The following is a 20,188-nucleotide window of genomic DNA, read 5'->3' as shown; positions in this document are numbered from 1 at the left end:
CAAGCGATACTATACTGCTTCATTCCTGGTGATTAGCTGCTCTCACTGTCATCTCCAAACCGGGCAAGCATCCTCAGCAATGTGCCTCTTATAGGTTTATATCGCTCTTAGGTATCGATTATTAAATCTTCACTAAGATCTTGGCTAAGTGTTTCCAGAAATACATGCCCCAGCTGTCTGCTGAGGACCAGGCGGATTTCATTACTAGGAGACAGATTTTTGCTAATGTCTGCAGAGTCCTGCACCTGATCGAGGCTGCTTCTAAGTCATAGGAACATGCTTTGTTACTCTTAATTGATGTCCTAACGGCCTTTGACTGGGTGTATTGGCTCTTCCTTTTTGCGGCCCTGGGTAAATTGGGTACATCCAGTACCTATTTGGGATGAATATGTTCACTGTACAACCAGCCTCTAGCTTCCCTATCTATCAATGGTAACTACTTGGTAGAATTTACTAGCTAAGAATCTCAGGAGGCATTTAAACTTGTTCTTTACCCTGGGCACCAGACAGGGTTGTGCATTATTCCCCCTGTTATTTGCGTGCTTTATTGAGCCTTTTGTGCAATCCATTTGTCTTAATGAGGCTATCACAGAAATTAATTGCAGGGGGAAACATAAAATAATTTAATTGGTTTAATTTTATGTCTTAGTATTTTTATTAATTTTTGTTACAAGAATAAAACAAGAATTAACAGTCATGAAACAAGAAACATTAAGCCGTTTTGATTAAGAATCCAAGAAAAAAAAGAAAGGAAAAAGAAGAAAAAAAAGAGAGGATATATAAAGAAATATGATTCATGCATAAGCCATAAGTTACACAAAATACAGTAAATAGATAAATGTAACATTTTACACTAGACATTTTTAAAATAAAATATAAGTGGAGACCATTTTTTCTCATGCAGAGCAAATTAAATGATTTTTTTTTTTTGCAAAATATGTTTCATATTTGTACGTTTGAAACAATAAATTCCACCATTCTTGGTAGGTAACTTGATATAAGGTCTTCCAATGCGAAAAAAACTACTTTCAGAGAAGGTCAACATGGTATTAACAAGAATACATTCATTAGATTTTAGAATGTTTTAAGTATCACATACTTATAAGTTATTGAACCAGGAAGATGAAATATATCTACTATTAATAACCATATATCTTTCCAATATTTTTGAATACATACACAATCAAATATAAGATGTTTAATATTACCTTGTTGAGATTGACAGGACCAGCATAATTTAGAATTAGAGGGATCAATTGTATGCAATTAAAGAGGTGTCCACATGGATCTATGCATAAAGAAATACAGGGATTGCAATGTTGATAAAGATTTGGAACATTTAAATAAGGAACTCCATATCTGCTCCCATAACCTATCTGAAATAGACTGCTGAATATCTTCCTCCCAACATTTACGTAAGCCTATACATTTAATAGGAAATTTACTTAGGATATGTTTGTATATGTGGGAAGCAGCATGACCTGTATGTTGGAGTTGCATATTTATATCAATAAGCTCTGGGGTTTGAGACATTTGTTGAATTTGTAAGTTACTTATTTTCAACAAAGAGCTAATCTGTAGCCATTGATAAAATTGAGAATCTAATAATGAAAATTCAGTTTTCATATCTGAAAAAGATTTCCAGGTTTGGTTTTTTTAAGTCAATAAAATCTTTAAGGGTCCATATTCCTATACGTTGCCACCGAGACCAAGAAACTTGTTTTTTATCAATTTTAAATTTGGAGTTGTTCCATATAGGCACAAATGTTGTGGTAAACCAAGGAGTGCCTAACAATTTATCAAAAGATGACAATAATTTATGAGTAACATTGATAATAAGATTGGAGATAATATTTTTAGGAAGGCGCATGCCGATTCGATGAGAATGTATTAATGGGTCTATAATAGATTGTTCAAATATTAGCCATCTAGGCAAAGAAGCAACATTTAAAGGACGTATAATAAAAGCTTTATGATATAGTAGGAGGTCGGGGAATCTAACTGCACCTTGTAATTTAGGCAGTTTTAATTTTCCTAAGGAGATTCTGGGCACCTTAAGATTCCATAAAAAGTTAGAGAGTAATTTTTCCAGCCTTCTATAGAAAAAACAGGGAAAAAGAAGAGTATATGGAGATAACTAACAAATTTAAAATCCTCAAAAAAGGACAAAAAAGGTGACAAATATAGTAAGATGAAAAATTTTGATAAGTAAAAACGCTTGAGAGAAAAAAACACATTCCAAAAAAGAGAAAAAAGAAAGGAAACAGGATAACCCATTATGGGGCACATGAGTCCAGTATAGACACCAGGTGAGAGCTTAAGCCAGCACGTAGTATTATAATAATAAAAAAATCGCATAGCAGCAATGCGAGTTCATCTTCTCAAAAGAAAAAATATAAAAGAAGAATTGTAAACATTTACAAATATATTCAGCTTCAAAATATCAGTTTGCAGCAGAAGAATCATTTTCAAGAAACCTTTGCAAGTCAGTGGGGTCATTATAATGCTTAGTAGTATTTTGAAAAGTTACACGCATGGTTGCAGGATATAGAAGGCCATACTGAGCTCCTATGGCTCTCAGCTTGGGGCGGATTGAAAGAAACATTTTTCTCTTTTTAGCCGTGCTTTTGGAGAAGTCCGGTACCAGAAGCAGTTTTGCCCCATCATAAAGCACAGGAGATTTAGATCGAATCATGACGCAGAAATTTAACAATTATAGGGCGTGGAAAGTTTTTCCCTGGAATAGGCCGTGATGCAATATGGTGAGCATGTTCTATATCAATAATGGAGTTGGAAGCGCAACGATTTTTATGAAGAACACCTTTAAAAATTGAATCATGTCCTTACCCTCAGATTGTTCAGGAAGCCCTAGTATTCGAATATTGTTTCTTCTCATGCGATTAGAGAGATCTTCTATTTCCCACTGCAGGAGATCAATTTTATTTAACTTACGATTTGTCTCTAGATGAAGTGCGTCATTAGCTGACATGCAATCTTTGAGGAATTCAATTCGCGGATTAAACTGAGTAAGTTGAGTAGAAATTGTAACTAATTCTGACTTGATTTCAGAGGTAGCAGTGAGATTTTGCTGCATAAGAATATGTAGCACCTTTATATCATCAGCGAGAGACTCCGCTTTATCGTGTGGTAATGGCGCCTGAAGGGCCTTCTCAGGAGTAGAGACATCAGACATTTCTTTTGAAAGCTGGATGAAGAGGGTACGAACCGTCGTTCCTGTTAATTTTTGATGCCATCATACTGAGGCAAAAAAATTGCGAAGGTTATAATGAAAAAAAAAAGGAGACATAGGCTGCTATGTATCGCTTTATAGTAAAGCTGGCGAGAGAGAAAGCCCTACGCGTCCATGCTGGATAAGGTCACGTGACGCCTCCAATTGGTTTAATTTTAGAGATATATAAGTTTACAGATTGTTGGGACTCCATAAAAGGAGGCAGATCCCAAAGTACAACTAACCCAACGTAAGGGGACAGATATGGTACAGTCACCTGGGAATCTAACTCCACACTTGTGCTTTAGAGAAAAACAGAAAACTGTTTATCATCCTCTGTAAACAGTACAATATGAGTTAATGACATCTCAGATATCCAAGTCTTTATACTGCAGTCCCTGTACAGCAGATGTGAACCACTGGTCCCAAACTGCACACAGATGATGGAAAGCCCTGTGTACTAATGCCAGTAACCTTTCCAAAAAAACACACTGATCTAGAAGTCACCATGGCAGAAGAGGACTTTGATGTGGGAGCAGTCAATTAGTCATGGCTCAGTCATAATCAGAACTGGGAAATAAATACGCCAGGATATACACTTAGCAATAAAGTAAATAGAGAGGAGGAGCATAATCGAATGGCGCCGGCCATCTCCGGGATGGCGCCGTTCTGTATTTTCAAAAAAGATGGCCGGCCATCTATTTCTTCGCTAATACGGTTGGGCCCTGCCAAATGTCACAGTTCGCCGGGTTTGAGATGGCCAGCATCGGTTTTCGGCCATAATGGAAAATAATGCCGGCGATCTCAAACCCGGCAAAATGCAAGGCATTTGGTCGTGGGAGGAGCCAGCATTTGTAGTGCACTGGCCCCCCTCATGTGCCAGGACACAAAGCAGGCACCCTAGGGGGCACTTCTAAAAATTTAAAAATAAAAATAGCTCCCAGGTGCATAGCTCCCTTCCCTTGGTTGTTTAGCCCCCCAAATCCCCCCCCCCCAAAACACACTCCCCACAACTGTACACCATTAGCATAGCCCTAAGGGGTGAAGGGGGGCACCTACATGTGGGTACAGTAGGTTTTGGGTGGGTTTTGGAGGGCTCCCATTTACCACCACAAGTGGAATAGGTAAGGGGGGGATGGGCCTGGGTCCACCTGTCTGAAGTGCACTGCACCCACTAAAAACTGCTCCCGGGACTTGCATACTGCTATCAGGGAGCTGGGTATGACATTTGAGGCTGGCATAGAGGCTGGCAAAAAAGGTTTTTTGTTTTTTTTTTGGGTGGGAGGGGGTTGGTGACCACTGGGGGAGTAAGGGGAGGTGATCCCCGAGTCCCTCCAGTGGTCAGTTGGGGCTCCTTTTTGAAGCTTGGTTGTGAAAAAAAAGGGACCAAGTAAAGCCGGCGAAATGCTTGTCAAGCCTGGCTTTTTTTTCCCATTATCGAGTGAAGCCGGCAATCTCATGAACACGCCCCCGCCCCCGTCCTGCCTTCACTACCCTACCGACATGCCCCCTTGATGTTTCGCCGGCTCCGCAACGGAAAGCAGTTGAACCCGGCCAAAATCGGCTTTCAATTATACCGATTTCGCCGGGTTCAGGAGATCGCCGGCCATCTCCCGTTTTGTGTCGGAAGATGGCCGGCGATCACTTTCGAAAATGAGCTGGATAGTAACACGGTAGATGATGGCAGATAAAGACCTGTATGGTTTATCCAGTCTGTCCAACAAGATAAACTCATAGTATAAGGGATGATGTGATAGTAGATATGTATACTTGACCTTGATTTGTCCTTGCCATTTTCATGGCACAGATCGTAGAAGTCTGCCAAGCACCAGCCTAGTTCTTCCCTAACTACTGAAGTTGTCACCGAAGCCTCCCTCCAGCCCATCCAAATCTGTCTGGCCACGATCAGGCCATAGACGTCTGCCCGGCACTGGTCTTGCTTCCCAATTTTATTTATTTATTTAGATTTTGCTCACACCTTTTTCAGTAGTAGCTCAAGGTGAGTTACATTCAGGTACACTGGATATTTCTCTGTCACAGGAGGGCTCACAATCTAAGTTTGTACCTGAGGCAATGGAGGGTTAAGTGACTTGCCCAAAATCACAAGGAGCAGCAGTGGGATTTGAACCAGCCACCTCTGGATTGCAAGGCCAGTGCTCTAACCACTAGGTCACTCCTCCACTTGTTATTGTTTAGGCTTCTACATGGAATGTTGTGACTCTTTGAGATTCTGCATGGAATCTTGTCACTCTTTAGGATTCCAGAATAATTGCTGATCTGCAAGCGCAGGCTTCTGTTTCTGTGAGTCTGACGTCCTGCACGTACGTGCAGGACGTCAGACTCACAGAAACAGAAGCCTGCGCGGCCGCGTTGCTGATCTGCAAGGGCAGGCTTCTACATGGAATGTTGCTAGTGGAATAGCAACATTAACATTCCATGTAGAATCTCAAATAGTAGCAACAGAATCTCCAATAGTAGCAAGATTCCATGTAGAATCTTCAATATTTATTTATTTATTTAGATTTTGCTCACACCTTTTCAGTACACTGGATATTCCTCTGTCTCAAGAGGGCTCACAATCTAAGTTATTGGTGTTGCCATCTAATCACCACTAAGTTTGTTTGGTTCCATTCTCTTTCCATACAGGATTCCTTTGTGTTTATCCCATGCATTTTTGAATTCTGGTACTGTTTTCATCTCCACCTCCTCCCGCGGGAGGACATTCCAGATATCTACTACCCTCTCCTTGAAAAAGTACTTCCTGGGTAGCTTTGGACCTTATTTTCCTAACAGTGCCTTGCTTTTCACCCTATGAACTGACTTGCCATCCATCCATTTTAATGATGCACTGGAGATCCCATTCCCGCTCCTACTCCCCTATCCGTGCTTTCATTCTGTTGCCTCTCATCACCTGTCCTTGCATCTACCAAAACTCCTCTCCTTGTGATACTAAAACAATACAAAGCTTGTAACAAACACTCTACGTAGAAAACCCAAAAGAACTCACTGGAGTAAAGATGGAATAAAGTCACGATAACAATCTTAAATATTTTAAAAGCTTTAATAAAACCAGAAGAAGGTGAAATCTTCCTTGCACGAGGAAATTCAAGAGAAAGACAAGAAATAGTCAATGCTGAAAGGGTGGGAAATGCTTGGAAAAGCCTACTCGGAGAGGCAGATATGATACTTCTGACACAGAGCACACTGGGAAGAGCAGGGAACAGGTACCATGTGGGAGGTGACAGGTAGAATAACTGGAGTGAGGGGGCTTCAGTGTTTGCTCAGGCATATGAAATTTGGAGAGCCAAAGAAGGGAAAATATAGACCAGCGGTCGAGTGGTGGTACAACTGCAACAGACTTGATCAAATCCTCCGATCAATGATAGGGTTGCATTGGGCTAAACCATAACATTCCTCCAAAGTAACTTGAACAGATTTATGGCTGAAACCCTGACTGCATCAACCTTCTAAGGAGAGACCACAGTGAAAACCCAAACATCGATGAAGAGGAGACCAGATTTTTTGGACAATGCTCTCTCTAGTTCTGGTGGCCACATGGATGACACAGAACTGGGAACAAGACATGGAAGAGTGTCTGAATATTGAATTAAGTGTGTGAATCAAGGAGGAAATTAGGAAAGGGCTAGCTAAACTAGAAGATGCTACCGTGTTACCGCTAACACACATTAATGCACATGATTTACCACATATCCCATTTTATGCACAGAAAGAGAGACACAGACTGGGGAAGGCAATGGCAATCCACCCCACTAACACTCTGCCAAGAAACTGTCATGCAAATAGGGGCCCCCATAAGGGACTCTCTTTACGGCTAAGATTTAAGGTGCTACCTAGACTTGGTTATATGGTCTGTGTGATATAACCGGTGAGTGAATTAAGATACCTGTGTGTTACAAGAGGGTCTTCGCAGCTCTTGAGGGGAGGGGGGGTCCTGCACAGTCACAAATTCCTTGGAAGTGTCAGGAGTGGGTTTGGGAGATTCTGCAGATCACTGGTTCTTTACAGGCGTTTGGGGGGGAGGGACAGGGGCAGCCCGAGAGATGCAGGGCCATATGCAAAGATTAATTGTGAAGCCCCATCTACACAAGAGGTTGAAAAGCAGGACAGAAAAAAGAGACAGTCACTCAATGGTAGGGGCGGCTCTTGGGGGGGAGAAGATCCATTCTGAAATGACATCTTTATAAGCATGGGAGTGGGCGATGGGGGAAGGTCCTGGTCAGTGTGGGTGAGGTCCCATACCCTCACCAGATCTTTGAAGGGGGGTCCTGTTCTGGTACCATTTCCCATCCTGTCACTGTACTGTGTGTGCACAAGGAGGGACTGAGACGGTGCCTGTACTTTTGCTGGTTCGTTGAGGCATCAGAGGAGTCCTGGGGGGAGGGAGGATTCCTGTATATAATCACCAGATCCCATTGTAAGATTATTTCTTTATTAATGTTTTCATTTCCTCCTGCTTGTAACCTAAGCAACATACAAATCATTCATAATCACAAAAACACAAATCATCACAGCACAATGGGGGAAACTATATATGGCGTCGAATGTTAAGTGCTACTTCTACACCGCATTTTTTGCGTGAAAAAGCGTTCTAACAGATGCAAGGCACTAAAATGGTGCAAAAATGGCAGATCAGTGCGATAACATAGTAAATGACAGCAGATAAAGAACTGAATGGTCCATCTAGTCTGCCCAACAAGATAAACTCATTTTACATGGTATGCAATACTTTGTATGTATACCTGGGTTTGATTTGTCCTTGCCTTTCTCAGGGCACAGACCGTGGAAGTCTGCCCAGCACTCTTCTTGTACTAAAAAGTTCTGAAGCTAACATCGAAGCCCCTTAAAAATTTACACTCCAGCCCATCCATATCTATTCAGTTACGATCAGGGCGTAGACCATAGAAGTCTGCCCAGCACCAGTTTTGCATTCCAATTACCGGCGTTGCCACCCAATCTCCACTAAGATTCTGTAGATCCATTCCTTCTAAAGAGGATTCTTTTGTGTTCATCCCACGCATAACATAACTTATGTGCCCATTTATAGAATAATGCGTGTTTCCATGTGGATCTGCAAAGGGGACATGGCCATGGACTCATCAGGGTCATTCCCTTAACCCAATAGTGCCCAATGTTCCCATAATAAGTGCCCGTATGGGAACACTGGACACTAATGGGTTAAAATGCGCACAGTATCATAGACTTCGGAGGACCCACACTCAACTTGCACGCCAGGGTTTACATCTGGTTTCAGTTGGTGTAATTCCTCAAACCCAAAGTTCAGCGCAAATCCTAGCGCTATGTGCTATTCTACACAGTACGCCAACCCCGGAACGCCCATTATAAAAAACTGTTCAGTGCCAATTTTTTTGGTGCTGAATTTTTCCCAAAATATACAGACATAGGTTCATCTATCACAAAACATCGGTTGCCCTCTAAATAAATTAGCTGCATATTTTAACAGTAAAAGCTTGTATATATAAAAAAAAGTGCCTTGAAAAGTTTCTTTTAAAACTGTAATATCCTGAAAATGCATCAAGACAGATGCTAAAAGCTGCTCCACGATTCCTGGGGAATTCCCAGCAGTAGCCACTATCACTGAAGCACAGGTCCTGCCCTGCCAGCGCCTGCCATCTAAACATTTTCAGTAAACAAGCCTGCTTATCAGAACCAGTCCAGAAAGGACAAGCCCCCCCTCCTCCTCTCTGCAACCTCTCCCTGCACACTAGCTCAGCTCTCCTCTGCAGCCATCCACAGGAAGGGAGAAAAGGTCCAAAGTCTCAACTCTGTACCTCCTGCAGGGAAGAAATTATTCCTTGATCCCTAGTCCCCCCCCCCCCCCCCCCCCCCCCCCCCGCCCCCTAGCAGACTGGCTGGATCTGCTCCTACTAAGTGGAACCTCATTCAAGTGTTTCCAGTTCAGACTGTTTATTCAAGTAGCAATCTAACCCCCCCCCCCCTTGCAGGACTCAGGAGCCAGTGCCAAGAGGAAAAAGAAAAGCCCTGACACCTAATCCTGAGAGGTGTAGGACAGAAGAGGAAGAGGGAGGAAAGGGAGATTGAGAGCTAATCCCTACAGGTTTGGATTGAGGAGGGGAGGGGGGGGGGGGTTAGTCCAACTTTCCAAAGGATTCTCAGTTCCAGGGTTTGCCTGACGGATCATTGTTGGCTTGGGAACTATCTTATTGTTATATTAAAACTGCAGCCTGGTTTTGCTATTATAGATACATCCAGTGTCAGTGTGAATTATGTGCAGGGTAAGGGCTCCTCAGGTCAGGGCGGAAGCATGTGGGTAGCAGGGAAATGAATGGCTTGAGGGGGGAGGGGTGTCCCAGCTGCTTATGTTAGAAGAGCTAATCCCTATAGATTTGGATTTGGGGGTTTTAGCCTAACTTTCCAAAGAATTCTCAGGGTGATTTATAGTATTTTTAGAATTCAGGCACAGTAAGTACCTTCCCCAGAGAGCTTACACTGTAACAGACTGATGCTCACAACCTAACACCAGCACTAGAGCCAATTAATGCTGGCATAAAGCTGCACAGGATGTTCAAAGGGCACTAGCGCCGGAAACGACCCGCCCGCCAAAATTTGGTACTAATCGTATTTAAATGTAAGCTTTCCCAATGATCAGAGGAACAGTGCACATACAAACCCTGCCCCAAAGCTGGAAACTACCACCACCTCCGAGGTGGTGCTGGGTCAGTAAAAGTGACCTGCAACCGAAACCAACAGGACACTCAACGAGGAGGAAGGGTGAGCTCATACCCCCGGGATAGCCTTTAGCTTTTGTAACTATCATAGGGAAGAGCACTAATCCCCACTGCAGGGAGGAGAGTGAGAGCCAATCCCCAGGCCAGTTCCGATGATGTGGGATTCATAAGAAACTGTTAACTGTTTTTTCTCCCACCCCCTGCACTGGTCCAAGAGCTCCCCTACCCTCCTTTCCCTGTGGTTAATAAAAGTTAACTCTGGTATATAGAGTTCTATCCCACGCTCTCTGCTCAGCTCATAAATCTCAGCACAGTCTGGCACAGTTGCAGTTACACAGCCTGCCTGCCTCCCAACATGATGAAAGGGACTGAACCCTAGAAATGGGCTGTATGGGAAACAAGTGCTGAAGCTGAGAAGATGCGGTAAAGAGAGTGTTCACAGAGCACAGGACATTCCCCCGGGACAGCATCACCAACCTTACCTATCCCTTTGCCAGCCACCTTTCAGGAGGCCATGGGCCCACCTCTCAAGAGGAAGGAATGGTGTTCCACAATGGTAGATAGAAGCAGAGATCAGTGACCTATGACCCCCAACACTATGGTTAAACACTGAGAAATGTTCATCCTCAGTGGAGGTGGGCAGGCAATGATGTGTGATGATTTCCAGCTGATTTGTGGCAGGTTCCACCAAATGGCCGACCACAAGCACTGCTCCAAACTGATCCCAAGCCTCAGGCATCACACTAGGGCCAGCCTCAAATTGCATGAGCCACCAGGCCCCAAGTCACAAGAACCCCTCTGAGCTGGGAAACCTGATCTTGGCTGGTTTAACCAGTTTTCCTGAACTTGAAGTATGTCCAGAAGTCTCAGTGTGATTCAATATGGCGATTCCCAGAGCACAAAGAACCAAGATGCTCCTGAAACCCAGGAAAGACAGCAGAGTCTGATTAATAATGCCCACACACAGACACCCACCCCAGGTCAGCCCACAACTCTTCTCACAGAGAAACAGCAAATTTACTGACTGAGAATCACCCCCAGCCCCCATCTCATGCTCTAAGGAAACCTCATGAAGTGAATAATCCTTTTCACCACCCTTCAGCTCCTCCAGCACTAAACATTAGATTTCAAGCAAGGGGGAAGCAGAGGGCGAGGCCTAGGGATGGGCTGGGTACACACAATAAATCCTTGGCCTAAGCTTTACCCACATGTTGCCTGGAATACTGAATAAACCTCATTGGAGGCCTGTAGAAAGCAGGACACGTCTTCAAGAGACATGCCACATACACCCATTCAGTAATATACCTCAAAATGAGAATCCTGCACTGCTATACCCTCTCCTTCTACAGTATCCCGAGATCAGGACACTCCCTGCACCCTAATAGTTGGATATCGCTACACCCCCTCCTTCTACAGACTTCCCAGATCAGGACACTCACTGCACCCTAATACCTGGACACTGCTACATTTATTCATTTATTTAGATTTTGCTCACACCTTTTTCAGTAGTAGCTCAAGGTGAGTTACATTCAAGTACACTAGATATTTCTCTGTCCCAGGAGGGCTCACAATCTAGGTTTGTACCTGAGGCAATGGAGGGTTAAGTGACTTGCCCAAGATCACAAGGAGCAGCAGTGGGATTTGAACCGGCCACCTCATCTCCTCCCTTCTAAGGTTCCCCAGATAAAAGACAATCCCTGCACCCTAATGGACATTGCTGCACCTCCTCCTTCTACCAACTCCCCAGAACAGGGCAATCCCTGCACCTTAATACCTGGACACTGGTACACCCCCATCCTTCTACAGACTCCCCAGATCAAGACAATCCTATCTGCCAACAGCTGGTTGCGGATGTGAACTCTTAATATCTGGCCACTGGAGCAACTTATTTTTATGGACACAAAGATAAATGTATACAGATTTCCACATGTTCTAAGATTATCTAAAAATACTAATATAAACAGCAAGAAACTAAACCCTCCTCTGCATTCCCTCTGTATTTTCGATACGCATTCTCTTTTCATCCATTCACACCCTCAGAATTCCTCCACCCTCACTCCCTTCGACACCTCAACCTTATTTTCCTTGGCAGATCTAGATTTCAAAGTCAATGCCTACTATTCTTTTGAAGTCCTTTCCTCAAACTGGTACCGCAACTCTTTAAATGCCATCCATGTAAGCTTCTTATTCCCTTTCCCAGTTATGACAGGTGATGGTTCTTCATTATCCCAAACCTGAGGATTACTTTTCACATACTTTTCCCAATGTTCATTAAGTTCAAGCTTGCTGAAGTGATACTGTTTCCACATAAAAACCATGAACTTGATATTCAATGCAGCAGCCACCAATTAAAGATATCTCACTTTCAGCCAGCTCACCCATTAAGTCGGACCACACAATATGTGTTCTAAAATTTAAACAGGTTATCCATCTAAATATGAGACTACTATTTATATGTTCCATTGAAACACAACGTTATTCCAACAGTGCCTGAATATTTAGGTGGTTACTAAAATGGTCCGTGGTCTTCATCATAAAGCATAAATGGACAGACTTAAAGATCTCAGTATGTATACTTTCAGAGAAAGGCGGGAGAGGAGAGATATGATAGCGACATTTAAATGAACAGGAGGCGAGTCTCTTTCAATTGAAAGGAAGCCCTGGAACAAGGGGGCATAGGACGAAGGTGAAAGGGGATAGACTCAGAAATAACCTGAGGAAATACTTATTCACGGAAAGGGTGGTGAATTCGTGGAATGGCCTCCTGGTGGAAGTGGTGGAGACAAAAACAGTATCTGAATTCAAGAGAGCTTGGGACAAGTACATAGGATCTGTAAGGGAGATGGCATGGATGAGCAGACAGGATAGGCCATATGGGCTTTATCTGCCTTCATTTTCTTTGGCCTAGGTAAATTTGATAGAGTTTCACCCTTGTTGACCTCATTGCATTGGCTCCATGTTAATTTGCGTGTAATTTTTAAACTGGGCTGTTTAATATTGAATTTATTCTATGAGTCTAATTCCGCTGGGCTCATTCAGATTTGAAGGTTTCCTGGCAACCTGCTATCTACTCAAATGATTCACAAGATGAAACTCAATTTTTCGTCCTTGGAAGGAGTAAAATCTAAGAAGCAGGTTGAGCTATCTTACTCTTTAAATGGTGCTAGGCTGTGGAACAGCTTTCCCAGGTAACTTAGAGAATTGTTTTCCTACTTGTTGTTCAGGAAATCTCTTAAGATGTTATCTATTTTCTGATTGATGTTTGATACTTATAATGGTATTTAAGTCTATTTTTTAACTCCCTCAATCGTTGAGGTCTAATTCTTTTGTAATCCTCATAGAGACCTGTGAAATATCTGGAATATAAGACCCTTGATGGTATGGTATGTTTCTATTTTTCTATGTAACTTTTGGCCCCACCCCTGGAATACCATCAGCACCACCTTAATTTAAAAGTACACATTTTGGCTATATATTAACATAGACAAAATGTATCCATTCACCAGTGAGAAAGTTTACAAATAAAGCACAAATCCAGAACCTGAAGGTGACCACAAAAGTACTTTTACTACTACTACTATTACTACTACTAATACTACTACTTATCATTTCTATAGTGCTACTAGACATACGCAGCGATATATACTTGAACATGAAGAGACAGTCCCTTCTCGACAGAGCTTACAATCTAATCGGGATGGACAAACAGGGCAAATAAGGGATAAAGGAATTACTAAGGTGGAAATGATAAAGCATACATGGGTACTGTATAAGAGAATAGGGGTTAGAAGTTAAAAACAGCCTCAAAAAGGTGGGCTTTTAACCTAGATTTGAAGACGGCCAGAGATGGTGCTTGATGTACTGGCTCAGTAAGTCTATTCCAGGCATATGGTGCAGCAAGACAAAAGGAACAGATTCGGGAGTTGGCAGTGGAGGAGAAGAGAGATTTACCAAATGAACGGAGTTCCCAGGGAGGAGTGTAGGAAGAGATAAGAGTGGAGAGGTACTGAGGAGCTGCAGAGTGAATGCACTTATAAGTCAAAAGAGGAGTTTGAACTGTATACGGAAACGGATAGGGAGCTAATGAAGTGACTTGAGAAGAGAGCTAATATGAGCATAGCAACAATGACAGAATATAAGTCATGCAGCAGAATTTTGAACAGATTGAAGGGGAGAGAGATGGCTTAGTGGGAGACCTGTGAGAAGCAAGTTGCAATAGTCTAAGCAAGAGGTGATGAAAGTGTGGGTTTTGGTTGTGTACTCAGAAAGGAATGGATTAATTTTGGTGATATTATAGAGAAAGAAACAACAGGTTTTAGAAGACTGTTGGATATGTGCAAAGAAAAAGATAGAAGAGTCAAAGATAACCTCAAGGTTACAAGCTGATGAGACAGGGAGGATGAGAGTGTTATCCACAGAGACAGGTGGGTTTAGGTGAAAACATAAGAAGCTCAGTCTTGGTCATGTTTACTTTCACATGGCGGTGAGACATCCAGGCAGCAATGTCAGACAGGCAGGCTAATACTTGGGCCTGGATTCCTGCTGAAATTTCTGGTGTGGAGAGGTAGATCTGGGAGTCATCAGCATAAAGGTGATACTGAAATCTATGGGAGGAAATCAGAGTATCAAGGGAAGAAGTATAGATGGAGAAAAGAAGAGGTCCCAAGAAAAAACCCTAAGGTACATCAACTGATAGTGGGATAGAAGTGGAGGAGGATCTGCCAGAGTATACCCTAAAAGTGCGATGGGAGAGATAATTAGAAAACCAGGAAAGAACAGAACCCTGAAATCCAAGTGAGGACGACATATCAAGGAGAAGGCAGTGATCAACAGTGTCAAAAGCAGCAGACAGATCGAGAAGGATGAGGACAGAATAGAGACCTTTGGGTCTGGCTAGGAACAAGTCATTGGAGAGTTTAGCAAGGGCTGTTTCAGCTGAATATAAAGGGCGAAAGCCAGACAGAAGTGGATAAAGGATACCTTGCAATGAAAGAAAGTCAAGATAATGGCAGTGAACAGCGTGTGCCAGTATCTTGCACAAGAAAGAGAGAAGGAAGATGGGGCAATAGTTGTAAGGACAGGTTGGATCCAATGAAGATTTTTTTGAGAAGTGGTGTAACTACGGCATGTTTGAACGCATCAGAAACAGTCTCAGTGGAAAGTGAAAGATTGAGGAATTGACAGACAGAAAAGATGACAGTAGGAGAGAGAGTGCTACGTAGATGAGTGGGAATAGGATCAGAGGAGAGGTAGTCAGTTTGGAGAAGGAAAGAAATGTGCAGTTTCCTCTTCTGTGATTTCAGAAAAGTAGATAAACACATAAGTATTGCCATACTGGAACAGACCGAAGCTCCATCAAGACCAGCAACCTGTTTCCAACAATGGCCAATCCAAGTCACAAGCACCTGGCAAAAAGTACAATACATTTTATGCTGCTTATCCTAGAAATACACAGTGGATTTTGCCCAAGTCCATTTTAATAATGGCTTATGGACTTTTCTTTTAGAAAGCTAGCCAAACCTTGTTTAAACCCCGCTAAGCTAAGTGCTTTTACTACATTCTCTGGCAAAAACATTCCAGAGTTTAATTACACATTGAGTGAAGAAATATTTTCTCAGATTTGTTTTAAATTTACTATTTTGTAGCTTTATTGCATGCCCCCTAGTCCTAATATTTTTGGAAAGAGTAAACAATCGATTCACATCTACCCATTCTAGTTCACTCATTATTTTATATACCTCTATCATATCTCCCCTCAGCCATCTCTTCTCCACGCTGAAGAGCCCTAGCTGCTTTAGCCTTTCCTCATAGGGAAGTTGTCCCATCCCCTTTATCATTTTTGTCGCCCTTCTCTGTATCTTTTCTAATTCCACTATATCTTTTTTGAGATGCAGTGACCAGAACTGCACACAATATTCAAGGTGCAGTCGCACCATGGAGCGAAACAAAGGCATTATAACATCCTCATTTCTGTTTTCCATTCCTTTCCTAATAACACTTATCATTCAATTTGCTTTCTTAGCCGCCGCCAAACACTGAGCAGAGGGTTTCAACGTATCATCAACAATGACACCTAGATCCCTTTCCTGGTCAGTGACTCCTAATGTGGAACCCTGCGTTACGTAGCTATAGTTCGGGTTTCTCTTTCCCAAAGGCATCACTTTGCACTTGCTCACATTAAACGTCATCTGCCATCTGGATGCTCAGTCTCCCAACTACCTCACTAGTTACTCCCATCTCTAGATCATTTATAAATATGTTAAAAAGCAGCGGTCCCAGCACAGACCCCTGGGGAACCCCACTATCTACCTTTCTCCTTTGAAAATACTGACCATTTAACCCTACTCTCTGTTTTCTATCTTTTAACCAGTTTTTAATCCACAATAGTACACTACCTCCTATCCCATGACTCTCTAATGTCCTCTGGAGTCTTTCATGAGGTACTTTGTCAAATGCCTTCTGAAAATTCAGATACACAATATTGACCTGCTCACCTTTATTCACATATTTGTTCAACCCTTCAAAGAAATGTAATAGATTGAAGGTGAGGCAAGATTTCCCTTCACTAAAAATCCATGTTGGATTTGTCTCATTAAACCATGCTTTTGAATGCTCTGTAATTTTGTTCTTTATAATAGTCTGTACCATTTTGCCCAGCACTGATGTCAGGCTCACCAGTCTATAATTTCCCGGATAACCTCTGGAACCTTTTTTAAAAATCAGTGTTACATTGGCCACCCTCCACTCTTCCGGTACCATGCTTGATTTTAAAGATAAATTACATATTACTAACAATAGTTCTACAAGTTCATTTTTCAATTCTATCAGTATTCTGGGATGAATACCATCCGGTTCAGGCGATTTCCTACTCTTCAATTTGTCAAATTGCCCCATTACATGGTTTATAGAGATTTCTTTCATTTTCTCTGACTCATCAGCTTTGGATATCTTTTCTGGCACCACTATCACTCCCAAGTCTTCCTCAGTGAAGACTGAAGCAAAGAATTCATTTAATCTCTCCGCTTTGGCTGTGTCATTCTTGAGCGCCCCTTTTACCCCTCGGTCATCTAGCGGTCTGATTCTTTTCCTGACTTCTTGCTTTTAATATACCTAAAAAAAAAGTCTGTTTTTGCCTCCAACACAATCTTTTTTTCAAAGTCCCTCTTTGTCTTCCTTATCAGCGCTTTGCATTTGACTTGCCATTCCTTATGCTGTTTCTTATTATTTTCAGTCTGATCCTTCTTCCATTTTCTGAAGGATTATCTTTTAGCTCTAATAGCTTCTTTCACCTCATTTTTAAACCATGCCTGCTGTCGTTTGGTCTCCTTCCTCCTTTTTTCATACATGGAATATATTTGGCCTGGGCTTCCAGGATGGAATTTTTGAACAGCGTCCATGCCTGATGTAAATTTTTGACCTTCACAGCTGCTGCTGTAAGACTATTTTCACCATTCTTCTCAGAAGGCAGGGATTGAAGGGGGGGGGGGGGGGGTTGAGAGAATGGACTGAGGGAAGGAGAGGTGGAGGTGACTTGGTTGAGAATTCAAGGTTAATCTTGTGAACCTTATCATGAAAGTACTCAGCCAAAGTCTGGGGAGAAAGTGAAGGGGGAGTTGGAGGTGAAGGCACTTTGAGGAGAGAGTTAAGTGTGGCAAAGAGACGTTGAGGGTTTGAGCCAAGAGAGTTTGTCAACTGGATATTGTACTCCTGTTAAGCAAGTGAAAGAGCAGACTCAAAGGTGGTCAGCAAGAATTTAAAATGTATGAATTCAACATGGGCACAGGATCCCAGCCAAAGGCAGATCGGGCACAAGGAACATAGTTTGGTACACCTTACAGAACGGGGAATGGGAGGAGTGAGAGTATCCAGAGCAAAGGAGAGAATAGTATTATAGGAAGCGACAGCCTCACTGACAGACTTGGATAACATAGTGCTTGACAAGAGGTTTGAAACACTGGAGAGTCAATAGCCTGAAGATTCCTAAATGTATTGGTGGAGATTGTATGGGCCTGGTGGGGGTGGGGAGGTGTTAACTGTGAAAGTTATCAGATGATGGCCAGAGAAGGGAACAAACTGGAGTGTGAGCAGTTGGAGAAGAAGATAAGATCAAGACAGTGGCCATTCTGGTGAGTAAGGGTAGTTGAGCACAGTTGAAGATTGAAAGAGGATGTTAAAGCGAGAAACTGAGAAACATAAGGGTCAGAGGGTTCAAGAAAGAAGAAAAGCCAGGAGTCAAAGTCAGTGAGAAAGGAAGAAAGGCCCTTATCAGTGAGTCAATAAATGACTGCTATTCGGAGAGGTAGAGGAGTGAATAGACAGATGTAGTGGACTTCGAAGGAAGAAAAGCAGTGAGACTGAGGTGGAAGAAGAGGTTGAAATCTACAAGAGGTTGAGAATAGTAGCCCGACATCACCTCCGCGGCTAACTGGATGAGAAGTATTGGAGAAAGGGTAACCTCCATGACACAGGGCTGCAGCTGAAGCAGAGTCTTCAGGGCAAAGTCAAGTCTCAGTTAGGGCAAGCAGATAGAGAGTATGAGAGATAAAGAGGTCATGGATGTAGGAAAGTTTGTTGCAGACAGTGGGCATTCCACAGAGCACATGAGAAAGGCAGAGAAGAAGGGGAGAGAAGAGGAACAGAGATTAGATTGGCGACATCACTGTGTGATCTGCACGAATTGGATGAGAGCTCATGTGGAGGACCAGGATTAGGATGTACATCCCCAGCCGAGAGCAGGAGAACGAGTAAGACTATGGAGAAGAGTAGGAGAGGCATGATGACAGCAACGGAGATGAGATGTACTCAAACAGAATGGAGATGACTGAATGAAAGGAAGGAAAATTTGAAGGTAGAAAGCTGAGAAGGGAGAGCAGAAAAAAGATGGTGAGATGTTGAAAGCAGAAGGTGGGCAATGTGTTCCTGCAGTTTACAGTGGTTTCAGATGGAAAAAGAGATTGAGAAGGGAAAGTACCAAGAAGAGGAACTGTACTGGAGCCATAAGAAATAGCAGAGAGAAAATACAAACAGTTTAGAGAAGATGTTTTGGCGTGCGGCACCGGAGCAAAGGCCCTGGGTGGATTGGGGTGGACATGGGAATCACCCCAGACTAGGCTGTAAGGATATGCAGATGGCCTGCAAGTCCTCCACAGCACCTGGAAGGTAGCTGGTGGAAGCGCTAGGCACCTGGAGCGGAGGCCCTGGGTGGATTGGGAGGAATTGGGAGTCACCCCGGGAAGGCTGTGAGGATATGCAGATGGGCTGCAAGTTCTTCATCGCACTTTTCAATACTAATCAATATATGTGCAGCTCACTTCTTATTAATGACTTTTTCCATACAAGCAGATGTGTTTTAACAAAGTCCCCTGAATCATATACTGTATACGTAGTCAAAAAAAAAAAAAAAGCATATAAACTTTGCTAACGTTTCTCCTTCTACAGAATCCACAGATCAAGATGATCTCTGTCCAACATCACAGATAAAAGGGTTTGTCTTTTGCAAGATTCCCAAATCAGGACATTTGCTCCCTCCCAACAGTTTTGGACACGGATCAGGATACTCTTTCTTCAAGACCCACAGATCAAGATATTCCCTTCCTCCCAACAGCTGGACACATATTAGGATCCTCTTCCTACAAGATCCACAGATCAGAATGTTCCCTCCCTCCCTACAGCTGGCCACGAATTAGGATTCTCTTTCTACAAGATCCATAGATCAGACCATTCCCTCCTTCCAACAGCTGGACACATCCACAGAGCAGGACATGCCCTCCCTCCCAACAGTTGGACACGGATTATGATCCTCTTTCTTCAGGATCCACAGATCAGGATGTTCCCTCCCTTCCAACAGCTGGATCCTAAGTTAAGGGTGTTTCTTCCCTTCTAACAGCTGGTCACTGTTATGATACAGAGATAAGGTGAAAAGGGGCTACTGATGAAATCTTTTCAACAAATATTTACAAACAGGGAAGAGCTGCTATATACCAGTTAATACCCAGCAAAGCTAAACTAGGAAGAGGACTGGGAGTGACCTGGGCAGTCTGAATCTCTCAGTATATCCACAGCACAGGGACACTGACAGGGGAGGGTATTTTTGATTTATTGATATGCTACAAAATATTTACATCCTTTCTATCACAGAACAGAAAACATCCTGGATCATATGAAGGGGGGGAGTGGAAAGGAGAGAGGGTGGTTGAAATGGAATTCACTCTGAGGAGAGATGGGGCATTAC

The 20,188-nt window shown here is 42.8% G+C and overlaps 1 long non-coding RNA gene across 1 annotated transcript in view; it reads left to right on the top strand.

Moving 5' to 3' along the window:
* The window catches only part of LOC115481285, a 49,050-nt gene extending 29,609 nt beyond the window's left edge, over window positions 1–19,441 (top strand). The window contains exon 3 of the long non-coding RNA XR_003943945.1: window positions 19,396–19,441. This is a non-coding gene — a long non-coding RNA (uncharacterized LOC115481285). The remainder of the gene's footprint in view (window positions 1–19,395) is intronic.
* The last annotated feature ends 747 nt before the right edge of the window (window positions 19,442–20,188 follow it).

Source organism: Microcaecilia unicolor, chromosome 1, assembly GCF_901765095.1.
Source record: "Microcaecilia unicolor chromosome 1, aMicUni1.1, whole genome shotgun sequence".
Taxonomy (NCBI): domain Eukaryota; kingdom Metazoa; phylum Chordata; class Amphibia; order Gymnophiona; family Siphonopidae; genus Microcaecilia; species Microcaecilia unicolor.
The sequence above is the reverse complement of the archived record's forward strand: the minus strand, read 5'-3'. Positions and strand labels throughout refer to the sequence as shown.